The sequence below is a fragment of the Cebus imitator genome, unplaced genomic scaffold (assembly GCF_001604975.1).
Source record: "Cebus imitator isolate Cc_AM_T3 unplaced genomic scaffold, Cebus_imitator-1.0 Scaffold10, whole genome shotgun sequence".
In the NCBI taxonomy this organism is placed as follows: Eukaryota; Metazoa; Chordata; class Mammalia; order Primates; family Cebidae; genus Cebus; species Cebus imitator.
Window position 1 is genome coordinate 892,196 of NW_016107325.1, and position 13,966 is coordinate 906,161.

Genomic DNA, 13,966 nt, shown 5'->3' on the forward strand with positions numbered 1-13,966 from the left:
TTTTTGTATTTTAGAGACAGCGTTTCACCAAGTTGGCCAGGCTGGTGTAGTACTCCTAACCTTGTGATTTGCCCACCTTGGCCTCCCAAAGTGCTGGGATTACAGGTGACTATCTAAAGGATATTTAGGAGAGGGAAAGGACATTATTTAGGAGAGGGAAGGGATGAAGTGACATTATAAAAGGAATCCTTGAAGAAAATCAGTGGAGGAATCTACAAATAAGGAGGTCACTTAATGTCCACTGAGGACACAGCACCTCAGTCAGGACACCCAGGGATTCTTTCTCTTCTCCAGTTTCTCCCTTCTCCCCTGTTTACCCACCTAATCCAATCTCTTAAGAAATAATCTGGAAAGTGAATTCATAACCAGATAACTTATAAAAATTACCTTGTCACCCTTGTCAAAGGTGTTGGATTTTATGGGGACAAAGCTTTGGGGACCATTTATGTGGGCTAGGTCAGAGGTGGGCAGTGCCTACTTCTGAGCATTCCTGCAGCCACATTATAACCACTCAAGTGTGGCTTTGGTCAGTGTCTGCACCTTTCATTTTTCTTCTCTGTCAAACAAGGTGGCTGGACTGCATGAATTTGAAGTCCGTGAGGAGCATGAAATGTTGATTTCTCTTGTCCTGCCTAAAAGGAAGCCAACCATGGCCACTGGGTTCTGTTTGTGTCTGCACCCTGGCCTAGCTTTTCCTTATATTGCCTGGAGTTTGCCTAGCTTTTCCATTTATTGCCTCGGGTTTCCTTGCTCTCAGCCTCTCCAGGTACAGCATTCATACCTAGAGGCTGCCACATTCTTTTTCTCTCTCTTCAGGATTATGCTCATAGGATCTATCATAGCAAGTATATTTTCACTTTTTTATTTTGTTTGCTAGTATTAACCCCTTTCCCCCATCTCTACCCACCATTAGGTAGCTGGGATACTTATCTAAAAAATATAGATTCAGCAGGGTGCAGTGGCTCGTGCCTATAATCCCCGCACTTTGGGAGGCTGAGGCATGAGAATTGCTTGAACCTGGGAGGTGGAGGTTGCAGTGAGCCAAGACCGCACCACTGAACTCCAGCATGGGCAACAGAACAAGACTGTCTCAAAAACAAATACACATAAACACATATGTTAACATAATTTTATTTATTATTATTTTTAAAGACAGAGTCGTGCTTTGCTGCCCAGGCAGGAGTGCAGTGGCACAGTCATAGCTCACTGCAGCTTTGAACTTTTAGCTCATGTGATTCTTCGGCCTCAACCTCCTGAGTAGCTAGGATGACAGGTGTGTGCCACCATGCCTGGCTAATTAAAGTTTGTTTTAGAGACAGGATCTCACTATGTTGCTTAGGCTAGTCTTGAACTTCTGGTCTCAGGTAAACCTCCTGCCTTTGCCTCAGAAGTGCTAGGATTACAGGCATGAGCCCCTGTGCCTGGCCAGATTCACAGAATTTTAAAATAGGAAGAAGTTAAGCAATTTAACCTAATCTGGCCCTTTTCTTATTAATAATGAATAGCAATGATAAGTGTTTATTAAGCAGTTGCCATTTTCTAGGCACTGTGCTGAGTACTTTGTGTACATTTTTTTTTAAAGACAGGGTTTCACCATGTTGGTTAGGCTGGTCTTGAAGTCCCGACCTCAGGTGATCCGCCCGCCTTCGCCTCCAAAGTGCTTGGATTATAGGCGTGAGCCACCAAGCCTGGCCTGTGTACATTTTTAAATGTATCAACAGTGAGCTCTGTCATATCAGTGAGCAAACAGGCAGAGAAGTTAAGGGACTTACTCAAAGCCATGCGTATATTTTCTGGTATGGCAGAAACTCCCTTAAAAACTGTTTTAAAAACAGTAGCATCAAGAGATCATCCATGTTCCATTTCTGTCATGTATTTCCTGAGTTTTGCTACATTGTATTCCACTGTCCAACTCATTGAACTTCGCCATTTAACATTTATACACTTCCTAATACTTGACCTTGTAGTTCACCAGTTTTCACCAGTGATGCTGAACTTGTTTAAACAGTTGCATACATAGTACAGCATGCCTGTAATAATATTGCTAATGATTTGACTTCTAGGAATGTCTGACACTGTTAACATTTTCTTAGTCTTAATGGATGTAGAAGCAACCTGCAACTTGATACCAGTCTTCTTTTTCCACTCCTATACTTGGGTTTGTGATGGCTGTTGTGAAAATGAAAATGATTGTTTGTATTGGATATGTATAAAAATTTATGTTCTCCAGCCTTAGGCAGTTCTTTTACCTTTTTCTATATAGTGCCTTTTTCTATTTCTTCCTGTAGTTTTCTTTCAAACTTTCAGCATTTTCTTTGAGTCTTTTATGTCACCCCTGCATTTCTTTATCAAAAGATGATTATGAGGGGTTAGGGTAGGCTCAACTGTCATAACTGAAATACCTGAAAATAGATACAAGCTCAAGCACAAGTTTAATTTTTGCTTGTATCATGGTCTTTGTTGGTGGATCACTTCCTCTCAATGATTCAGGCACTCTGGATTCTTCCATTTTATGACTCAGCAATTCCTTAGGTCTTTCTTTTCAACTACAGCCAGCCAGTGGAAGGTGAAAGGGAAAGGCAAGAAGCATATCTACTTTGTTTCTAAACACATAATCTTTTTTTTTTTTTTTCTTGGAGATGGAGTCTCATTCTGTTGCCCAGGCTGGAGTGCAGTGGCATGATCTCGGCTCACTGCAACCTCCATCCCCCAGGCTCAAGTGATTCTCCTGCCTCAGCTGAGTAGCTGGGATTACAGGCATGCGCTACCATGCCCAGCTAATTTTTTGTATTTTTAGTAGAGACAGGGTTTCGCCGTGTTGGCCAGGCTGGTCTCAAATTCCTAACCTCAGTCAGTCCACCTGCTTTAACCTCAACAAGTGCTAGGATTACAGGCATGAGCCACCACACCCAGCATTAAATACATAATCTTGAAATGAATACATTAGTTCTAATGCATTAGTTCTAGCTCATATACCATTGGCTGGAAATCTGTGGTGTAGTGACACTTAGGTGAAAGGGAGATTGGCACATGTAGTCCAGCTGCGAGTCCAGGAAGAGGAGAATATACATTTTTGGTAAGGACAGCTTTCTGCTTCACAGTGTCTTTTCTTTTTTTTTTTTTTTTGAGATGGAGTCTGGCTCTGTTGCCCAGGCTGGAGTGCAGTGGCACAATCCCGGCTCACTGCAACCTCTGCCTCCTGAATTTAAGTGATTCTTCTGCCTCAGCCTCCAGAGTAGCTGGGATTACAGGCATGTGCCACCTTGTCTAGCTAATTTTTATGTTTTTTAGTAGAGATGAGGTTTCACCATGTTGGTCTTGAACTCAAACTCCTGACCTTGAGTGATTCGCCCGCCTGAGTCTCCCAAAGTGCTGGGATTACAGGTATGAGCCACTATGCCTAGGCCTTGTATTCTGTTATACTGAGAGAATTGAAATAACATGTCAAATTTTAATATTTCTCTCCTTTCCACATCTTTTCAATATCTGAATCCGTGAACGCTGTCATTAATTCTCGACATAGAGGCGGTTATCCAGAGTTGATGTTTTCCCCATACTCTGGATCCCCTATTCCCTTCAGATGCCTTAGTCTATGAAATTTTTCTATACTTAACCTGAATTGTATTTATTTATTTGTGGTGGAAATGCTTGGATGCATTTCAAATATTTATAAGAATGCTCAAGATTCTTCCATTACAAAAACAAGCAAGACGAATAACCAGCAACTGCCCCTGTGCCGCATTCTCCCCTCTTGCTACATGCTCTCTTTCTCCTTTTCTTCAAGCTGTGCTTCCTTAAAGTACTTTTTGTGCATTATTCTTCACTTCTTAACCTTCCATTCACTCCACAACTGTTGGAAATCTGTCTTCCATCTCAGATGAATCTCTCTGTCTCTCTGTCTCTGTCTCTGTCTCTCTCTTTTTTTTTTTTTTTTTTCCTGAAACAGGGTCTTACCCTGTCTCTCAGGCTGTAGTACAGTAGCACAGTCATAGTTCATGGCAGCCTCAAACTCCTGGGCTCAAGTGATTCTCCTACGTCAGCCTCCTGAGTAGCTGGGACCCCAGGTGCAGGCCGTAATACCTGACTGATTTTTAAATTTTTTAATAGAGATGGAACCTTGCCATGTGGCCCAGGCTGGTCTCGAATTCCTGGGCTTAAGTGTTCTCCCTCCTTGGTCCCTCAAAGTGCTGGAATTACAGGTGTGAGCCCGCCCCAAATCTGTTCTTGTTATGATTATGAGTGTCCTCTTGACTGGCAAATCAGTGAGATTGTATTACTTAAAATTTCTGTGATTCTGCTCATTCTCTTCTCTGTGAAACTGAGTTTTCAGTAGGCTACTGTGTCTCTTGGAGTATTCCTTATGGATCTCTTTGAAGGTTCTTTGCCTTGATACTGGGATTCCCAGGGTCTATCTTTAGTTCACTCTCTTTTCTCGGTTGATGCTTTTATGGCTCCAAGTTCATCATTATTCTTGGTTTCAGTCAATCCCAAATCAACATTCTTAGCCAGACTTATTCACTGAACTCAGGCATTTCTACTTGCATATCCCACAGCTGGGTCAGGACCCATCATTTCTTCCTTCTTCCCCATGCTATTTCTTTATTTATTGACGAACACCATCGTCTTTCCTCTTGCTGCCCACATCATCCATCCCTTTGTTTGTTAGCTCTATCAATCACCTAATATATTTCAAGAATTTTTCTACAAATGAGATTATAGTGGTATACAAAACAAACACAGTTTCTGCTCTTGTAGAGGTACATTTTAGTGGGGGACAAAGAAATAATAATGTTTAAATAAAGGAGAGACATATGAGAAGATAAGAGTTGTATGATTATTTTGGATTTGAATCATTTGGGAAGGCCTCTCTGAGGACCCGACATTTAAGCTGAATCTTACATGACCAGAAAGAACTTGCCATGCAAAGTTGAGGAGCAGAGTTCCAGGTAGAGGAGGCAGCTGGCCCCAGGACACTAATAATAATCCTGATTTGGCAGACATCGGAAGGCAAATAAATCTGTATCTTAGTGGTTAAGAGTAAGAGGTGTCTGTATTAGTGGTCTGTGGCTGCTATAACAAGTGACCACAAACTTGGCGGCTTAAAACAACAGAAATTTATTCTCTCATCATTTGGGAGGTCAGAAATCTGAAGTCAGTTTTACTCTGCCAAAATAAGGAGTTAGCAGGATGCGCTGCCTTCTGAGGAGAGGATCTGGTCCTTGACTCCTTTAGCTTCTGGCAGCTTCTGGCATTCCTTGGCAGTGGCTGCGTCACTCCAGTCTCTACTTCTGTGGTCACATCATTGGATTCTCATTAGTATCAAATCACCCTCTGTCTTCCTCTTGTAAAGATGTAAAGTGATTACACTTAGGGTTATTCAGAATAACCTTTCCATCTTAAGGTCTTAATTTAACCACAATTTGTGAAGCCTTTTATTTTTTTAATTTTTTAATTTTAATATTAATTTTTAGTTTATTTTTTGCCATATAATATTCACAGGTTCCAGGGATTGGGATGAAGATATGTTGTGGGCATCATTATTCAACCTACTGCAGTGTCTAAGAGAAGCTTTAAAAAATAGCAAGGGCTGGATCCTATAGGTCTTTATAATCCAAGGTGAGATGTTTAGATTTCGTTCTAGGGTGCTAGGAATCATTAAAGGATTATATGCAGGCAAAAAAAATTGTGTGGTTTTGCTATAAAGTAGCGTTTCTTAATTTCTTTTCACTGCACCTTTCCAAGAAGAAAAGTTAAATTAAAATGAATTAGTTAAAAGTGTAATTTCTCCCCAACAACAGAGTATTACTTAAATGCTATGACGATTTTGTTGGGTAGAGTTGAGGTTTGGAGCATCATAAACAACTGTGATATGTAATATTTTTTCACCTGCTAAGAAACAACTGTGGGCAACATTGCTCCCAATAGCACGTATTCTTCAATAGCATGTATTCAGAATACGTACTATTGAAGACTGTGCTGGCTGCTACAAGTAAACAGAATATGGGAAATGGAAATGTGGGTTAGTCTATTTTAATTGCCCAACTGAGAAATTATTATTGAATAGACAGCCATTGTATTAAAGATAGAAGTGGAGGCCGGATGTGGTGGCTCACGCCTGTAATCCAAGCACTTTGGAGGCCAAGGCGGGCAGATCACCTGAGGTCGGGAGTTCAAGACCAGCCTGACCAACATGGTGAAACCCGGTCTTCAGAAAAAAAAAAAAAAAGAAGTGGGCCAGGTGCTGTGGCTCATGCCTGTAATCCCAGCACTTTGGGAGACTGAGGCAGATGAATCACATGAGGCCAGGAGTTCCAGACCAGCCTGGCCAACATGACAAAACTCCATCTCTACTAAATTTCAAAAAATAAAAATAAAAATTAGTCAGGCATGGTGGCACATGACTATAGTCCCAGTTACTAGGGAGACTAAGGCAGGGGAGTCACTTGAACCTGGGAGGCAGAGATTGCAGTGAGCTGAGATTGTGCCACTGGACTGCAGCCTGGCTGACAGAGTGAAACTCTGTCTCAAAAAGAAAAAGGATAGAAAGAAGTGGATAGATTTAGGATATATTTTTAAAATAGAATTAGTTGGGGGAACTTGGCTGCCAGATTATTGGGAGGAAAGGAAGAGAATAAAACAAAGGCTTGCATTTTTTACTTGAGCAGCTGGCCCATTTACTGAGAAGGGGAGAATTGTGAGAGAGGCAGATTTGATGGAAGATAGAAAGTATTCTGCTTTGGCTAAGTTTGAAGTGATTATTAGATATTCCTTTGGAGACATCAGATAATTGGAGGAATGGGGTTTGGAGATTCTGAGAAGGGTTTGGCTGAGGATGCAGACTTAGGAATTACTTGCATATAGGATATATATGATACTGGATGGAGTTACCTACAGAGAATGTATATAGAGAGAAGCAGGCCGTTGAGCAACTATTATATAGAAAAGGAGGAGGAGCTGTCAGTGGGATATGAAGGAAAGCAGGAGAATGTGGTGTCTCTGAAGGTAAGAGTTCAAAACGTATTTTAAAAAAGATGGTTCTACTATGTTAATTATAGAGATTACATTTGGTGAAATGAAGTCATTTGTGATTTTGACAATTTGACATGGTTTAAGAGGAGAGGCTGGGACAAAGTTTATTGGATTGAATTGTGGAAGTGGAGACAGTGCTTACAGACAACTCTTTCAGGAAGTTTTGTTGTGAAGGAAAGCAGAGAAGCGAACAGTTCTTGAAAGAGGATATTGGTCATGGTAGGGTTTGTTAAAACTAGAGGATAGTGAATTTCTATGCTGACAAAATGATTACATAGAGAATAGGAGCCGATGAACGTAGGAGAGAGTAATGGGTAATTGTATGAGTAAAATTTCCGAAGAGCCAGGAAGGTAGGGAATCTAGGGTACAAATGGAAGGGTTGGTCTTTACTTGAAACAGGGACATTTTATTAGTAAAAGGAAGGACTGCAGAAAGAATGAGTACAGAGTACAGAAGTGGGTAAGTCATCGTTTGGGTGGGTGGTGGTGGGAAGATGGAATTCTCACCTAGTTGCATTTATTTTCCCAATGAAGTGTGGTGATACTGGGGTGTGGAGGGCTGACACAGGTTTGGGAAAAGAGATTTGAAATGACTGTTTTGAAACATCCTGGGGAAATGTAATAGGATTGTAGGTCAGTGTGGATTGCACATTAGTGATTTGCTGCCCTGAATTTAAATTGAGACCAGTTGTGGTTTTGTGTTTTTTCCCAGGCAATTTCTTCAGCTGTTTGGGTGGAGATGTGGAACAGGCAGATAGTTGGCTTTAACCAATTTGGAGATTTGCCAAGTAAGAATTAAGCTTGAAGAGAGGAGAAAGGGAGTTAAGGGTGCTTGGAAGGAAGAGATTACAATGATGGACCTAATTTATTCTAAACTAGGCAGCAGGAGAAGTGACTGATAGTGAAACACATAGTAGGGTCAGTGGATTGAAGGGCCGGATAATGCCAAGATGGTGGAATGGAAATTCCAGACTGCAATACATAAACTGAAGAAAGAGAAGGTGGTGTTCACAGTGTGGGCTGCTTGAGGCTGGGGTCGACAGAGTTGATATAAATAGTGGTGATGCCCAAATAAGAAGTTATAACAATGAGGTAGGGTCAAAGCAAAGATCATCAGAGGTGAGGTGGTTGAGGAATTGCAGCCTTAATGTAGTTGTAGAAAATAGCAATGATGGCCGGGTCTGTAATCCCAGCACTTTGGGAGGCTGAGGCAGGTGGATCACCTGAGGTCAGGAGTTTGAGCTGAGCTTGGCTAACATGGCAAAACGCTTTCTCTACTAAAAATACAAAAATTAGCTGGGTATGGTAGTATGCACCTCTAATCTCAGCTACTCGGGAGGCTGAGGCAGGAGAATCACTTGAACCTGGAGGTGGAGGTTGCAGTGAACTGAGATTGTGCCACTGCACTGAAGCCTGGGTAACAGATCGAGACTCCATCTCAAAAACAAAAACAAACAAACAAAAAGCAGCAATGATGAAGACGGATGAGTTTGGAAAGAGAAATAGGTGCAAAGGTCATCAGCAAATGAGGGGAAATAGCAGCAAATGAGTAGATGACAGGGAGAAGGGATAATGGGCGGTAAAGTCTAATGGCATGAACTTCACACGGGTAAGACTTTTAAAAGAGGATAGTGGCAAAGTTGGAAGGTGAACTGGAGAGACACTTAATCCACCTCTAGCTTAGGCGATCTTGGGGATATGAACAGAGTTGTTACTCAAAGTGTTTAACAACTCATATGAAATGGTAACCTGCTGATGTAGTGTCTCTCCAGCCCAGCCTCCCAAAGCGCTGAGATTACAGGCGTGAGGCACCCGCCCCGCCATCAAGGAAATAATTTATTTTATTTATTCTTTTATTTTATGACTAGTCAAGTGCAGTAGTGAGAAGGGGGGAAAGAGTAGAACAAGGAATTCAATCTGTAAATGACTGTGAACAATCAATTGAGATAACTCACTACCTTTGGACCAGCCGGAAAGAATTTTTTAAAAGCAACATTATTCTGCCATCAACAGATACGGGAAAAAAACAGCAATAATAAAGACTATTTAGGAACATTTTCTATAGCACTTCCTTAGGTTTTTTTTTTTTTTTTAAAGAGAAAGATGAAGGTCTCTGGGGGACTTTTGTGAAGCTGGATACTAACTCTTGATCATAGCTGGGTGTTTAGATACCTTAGAAACTGCCATAGCCATCCTTATTTATACTGGCTGAAACTAGACTTAAGTATGAGAATATAGGGCCATGTATGGTGTCTCAGGCCTGTAATCTCAGTACGTTGGTATGCCAAATGAGAGGATTACTCGAGGCCAGGAGTTCTAGACCAGCCAGGGCAACATAGTGAGACCCTATCTCACCCTACCCCCGACACCCTGCAAAAAGAATATAACCAAGCTTTTCTTTATAGGATATCGGGAAAATAGTGTTATTAGGGTTCAGCCTTCAAAATTCAGGTTAAATCTTACTTTTTCTGTGTTTTAGTTTGATGAAGGGAACACTCAGAGAAGAGAATATAATGGAGTTTGCTGGGGATAGAGTTTGAGGACCACAGGACAGAGTGGGAGGGAGGGAGGGCTGGGAAGGTGAGAAATGGGCCAGATTGTCTTCTGGTGATGACTGAGGGCTGCAGAGCATGCTAGGGTTAGTCCTGGTGAGATCTTGGGGAAAATTGGGTAGAGATAGTGTGGCAGCTCCTGTTGCTTAGTGGCCAGGGGTGAGTAAAGTTTTCTTAGATTGCCTGTAGCCCAGGTCATCTCCTGAAGATGTGGTGGCCAGTTGGAGTATAAAGGCCTCCATGGGACCAACTGCTCTGTAGTGGCCAATAATATGAGGTGCGCTTAGGGCCTCTTCTCAGCCAGCCAGGATGGTGGTGTAACCTCTGGGTGATGGGGAGGGGTCTTCTGTTTGAAGGACTAAGGACTGCCCCTCCCGGGAAGCAGTCATCTTAGCAACTCTTGCTCCAAAATGGATTTGGACTTTGTGCTGTCTCTGTTAGGACTGTCATTGTCTTAGTATGGACTCTCAGGAGTGGCATCCAGTCTCCTGATTGCCCTGAATCCAGTCTTCTGATTTCCTTGCTCCCAGATTCACGTTTTTTTAGTTTCTCTCCCAGGCCTGCTGTGGAAAATGAGAAAGGTATTTTAAGTTCAACCGTGGTTCTATCTAATCCTACTAGGAATGTTGTGAAGGCAAATGTAACGCATGTAAATTGACCAGCACAGCCCTTTTAACACAGTATGTAGCAAAATATATGCTTAAAAGCCTTTGTTGACAATCCCTTGTCTAGTGACAAAGTCCAAATTCCTTTGAATCAGGTATAAGATTTCTAGCATTTTATCTGCCTTGCTCCATTGAGTCTCATCAGCTCCTTACTAAGGATTACTCATTGCACCCTGGGCCCTAGTCAGACCACACCCTCTCATTCTGGAAAATGGTGTTCTCTCATACCATTATGTCTTTACTCATAGTCACTCTGTATGTAGTGAACTTTAATGAAAGTTACACATTGCCTTCCCTAGAAAACTGCTCTCCTGCTTTCTGCTTTCTCTTTCCTTCGGGGTAAGTACTCCCTTGGCCCCTTGTACTTATTTGTATCATCTGTGTTTGGTTAGAATGCTCCTCTCTAAGCTATTAGTTTCTTAAAGGCAGAAACCAGTAAGTGATTCAACCTTGTTTACTGGTGGTCAAATACAGTAGGTGCCCCACAAATGTTTGTTGAGTGAATAAAAACTCACTGCATATTTGAGTTTCCATATTGCCTTTGTTTGGTGAAATCTAAGTTATATTTTATATACGTTCTTTTTTTTGGTTTGTTTGTTTTACTTTTTTTTTTTTTAACAGTGCAGGAAAATTTTCTGATGAAGTAGTGAATGAGTACAGAAAAAAACTGATGTCCGGGCCGGGCGCGGTGGCTCAAGCCTGTAATCCCAGCACTGTGGGAGGCCGAGGCGGGTGGATCACGAGGTCAAGAGATCGAGACCATCCTGGTCAACACAGTGAAACCCCGTCTCTACTAAAGCTACAAAAAATTAGCTGGGCATGGTGGTGCGTGCCTGTAATCCCAGCAACTCAGGAGGCTGAGGCAGGAGAATTGCCTGAACCCAGGAGGCAGAGGTTGCGGTGAGCCGAGATCGTGCCATTGCACTCCAGCCTGGGTAACAAGAGCGAAACTCCGTCTCAAAAAAAAAAAAAAACAAAAAAAAAACAAACAAAAAAAAAACTGATGTCCATATGGTTACTTAGAATGGGAAACAGACTTCATCCTGTCTTCTTTTCCTTCTACTGAGTGACTTTTACTGCTTGATTTATCCAGTGATTTTGCTCTCCATTGCCATTGTTTTTTGGTGAGTTGTGATCATTAACATTTTCAGTGGTAGACCAAAGAAATGCAAACAAATTTAATGGGCATTTTCTAGTGCCCACTTAAAATTGTAGGATTGGGGTATGGAGCCTTCTAGAACATTGGTTAAAAGTCTAGTCCTTTAGGTATCTTCAAATATTGGTCTTCTTGGGCCAGACATGGTGGTGGCTCATGCCTGTAACCCTAGCACTTTGGGAGGCTGAGGTGGGCGGATAACCTGAGGTCAGAAGTTTGAGACCAGCCTGGCCAACATGGTCTCTACAAAAATCAAAAATTAGTCACGTGTGGTGGCACACGTCTATAATCTCAGCTTCTCAGGAGGCTGAGGTGGGAGACTTGCTGGAATTCGGGAGGTGGAGGTTGCAGAGATTATGCCACTGCCCTCCATCATGGGCAGTGAAGTGAGACTCTGTCTCAAAAAAACAAAACAAACAAACAAAAAAACTACATGAACTAGTTAATTCTACATTCCAAAGAATTAAGATAATGTAAATCATATGGCAGCAGAATAAATCAATTAAAAGGGAGAAGGGCAAATATGAAACGAGGGGGCAGGAGTGAGTCACTCTTTAGTGCTTATGGTTAGGAAATGGTGGAAAGGGGAGGGTGAAGGTGGGCTGGGGCTGTGGGACAGTCTGAGCGATAAGGAGATGGTATAGCATGGGTAAAAGGTGGTTTGGGCGACACAGTAGACTCTTGGCTTGTGGTTAGCATTCTCTGCATGATTGACCAAATGAGGCCCATTTTGGCACTTGAGATGGGGTCACTGACCCTCATTCTACAGTTGTCATTGTAAGGTTAACCAAAGACGCACTGTATGCTTTTATATTTTGACATTAGCATATCTTTCTAGAAGGGACACATTCTTGAGAATTAGTTTGATTTCTTAGAAATACTTACTCATAGACTGTTTCCATGGCATTTTGGTTTTTTATTAGTAGTTTTTCCTAAGGTAGATGGTGTCCAGAGTTTGTGATAGAGCCAGAAAGCAACTCCCCACCTTTTCTGGACTAAAAATAAATACCAAGAAGAACTATTCTAAATAGAGGACCAGAAACTACTCATATGGGTCAAAGTTGTCCCAATGACTTGAGTTAATGCAGGCCACAAACCTTTGCTCTGGCTTCTTACAGGGAATGTTTTTAATCTGCCAACTGACAGACTGCTAGAGATAGAGGTATAAACGTTGGACTCCACGTGATTAGAGGCTGACCTGAAGTGAAAATCCTTTCGCCTCCTTCTGACCTCTGTGACAGGTAACTTGTGACCCAGAGGAGGTAGATACCTGCATTAGATGTTGGGCTTGATATGGATTTAGTTTTGATAGAACACTCCAAGAGTGTCCATTCTATTTGAGCGAATGTTTATTTGGGGGAAAGATGCTAGAGATATGCCAGAAGAGACCGGCCTATGTCTTTTCAGGGAGACAATGGGATTTATTTCTCCAACCTGTGAGTGTTAAGTGTACTTGGTTGTTCAGAACAAAGTGCTGGTTAGGCCAAAGCCGAGTTGTAGCTAGATGGAAATTGGCTCCTTTTGTTCTCACTTGTAACAATAATCTTCTATATCATGATTCCCCATGCAAATGTGGATAACATGTGAAAAGGTCAGACCTTATTGTAGGTGCTCAGTAATGTTATGTATTAGCAGTGGGAGTTGTTGGCTAGCAGATATGTTTTTATGCTTTATTTACATTATCTCGAATTCTCTGTATAATGTGACAGAGATGAGATTTTATAGATGAGGAAACTAAAGCTCATAGTCACGTAAATAGTAAGTGGCTAAGCTGGAATTCACCTGTGGCTGTCTGTATCTTCTGTCTCCTACACTGGCTGCCTCTTGCCCTGAATGTTCTACTGGAGGGTCCTTGGTGTCATTTGAATATGCCAAGGACAGCACCCTATGACTAGCAGGACTACTGGCTTTGCCTGTAGGAGTAGCTGTGTTCCTGCAGGCAAGCACTAAATTATCACAGGGTAGGGAGAGAGAGGGGATGTTGGCCCCCATTTTAGGGTGGTCTGTCTCTTCTCTGTGCGTCTGTGGACTTCATTTAGGGCCTGGCACAGTGGAGGGGCCCCCTGGGTGTGTTAACTAAAGAGATTCTGTAGTTGTGGAGTTGAAATTTGGGAAACACCCAATTTCAGGAAGGTTGATGAGCTTTGCAGTTTCTGATTTGATTTGTTGTTGGGATTTCCAATGTTGCATTAAAACTGTAAATCCCTGAGAGGCTGTACTGTGCAATAACTAAAAATGTAGGGCCAGTGTGAGGTGCAGCTTAACTCAAGCTTAAGTGGCTATTGTGTCCCGTGCTCAAGGCAAATTCATTGTAGTTAGGGTGGAGATTGTTTCAGAATGAGGTAGATAATTCTGTGACATTTTCCAGTTCTTACTCAAAGATTCCTAATAAATTTTAAAGGCAAACTATTCTTTTCCTTTTTCTATATGGGTCTTGTATTGTAGTTCATTAAAGATGAGAAAAGTTATATAACAGGAAACTCACTCAAGTAATGGTCAGATGATATGGGATTTGGTCAAATGTCAGCTATCCAACTGCATGGTGCTCTTTGGATTTCTTTTTT

The 13,966-nt window shown here is 41.8% G+C and overlaps 1 protein-coding gene across 5 annotated transcripts in view; it reads left to right on the top strand.

The window, feature by feature from the left end:
- Positions 1 to 13,966, top strand: part of GPD2 (glycerol-3-phosphate dehydrogenase 2) — a 149,753-nt gene that overhangs the window by 8,792 nt on the left and 126,995 nt on the right. Inside the window, exon 1 of one of the 5 annotated variants that reach the window (XM_017547162.2) lies at positions 12,619 to 12,643. The exons of the other annotated variants lie outside the window; for them this stretch is intronic. The gene's annotated coding sequence lies outside the window, so the exon portion shown is untranslated. Of the gene's footprint in view, positions 1 to 12,618; positions 12,644 to 13,966 lie in introns of those variants that run through there. 5 annotated transcript variants of the gene reach the window in all.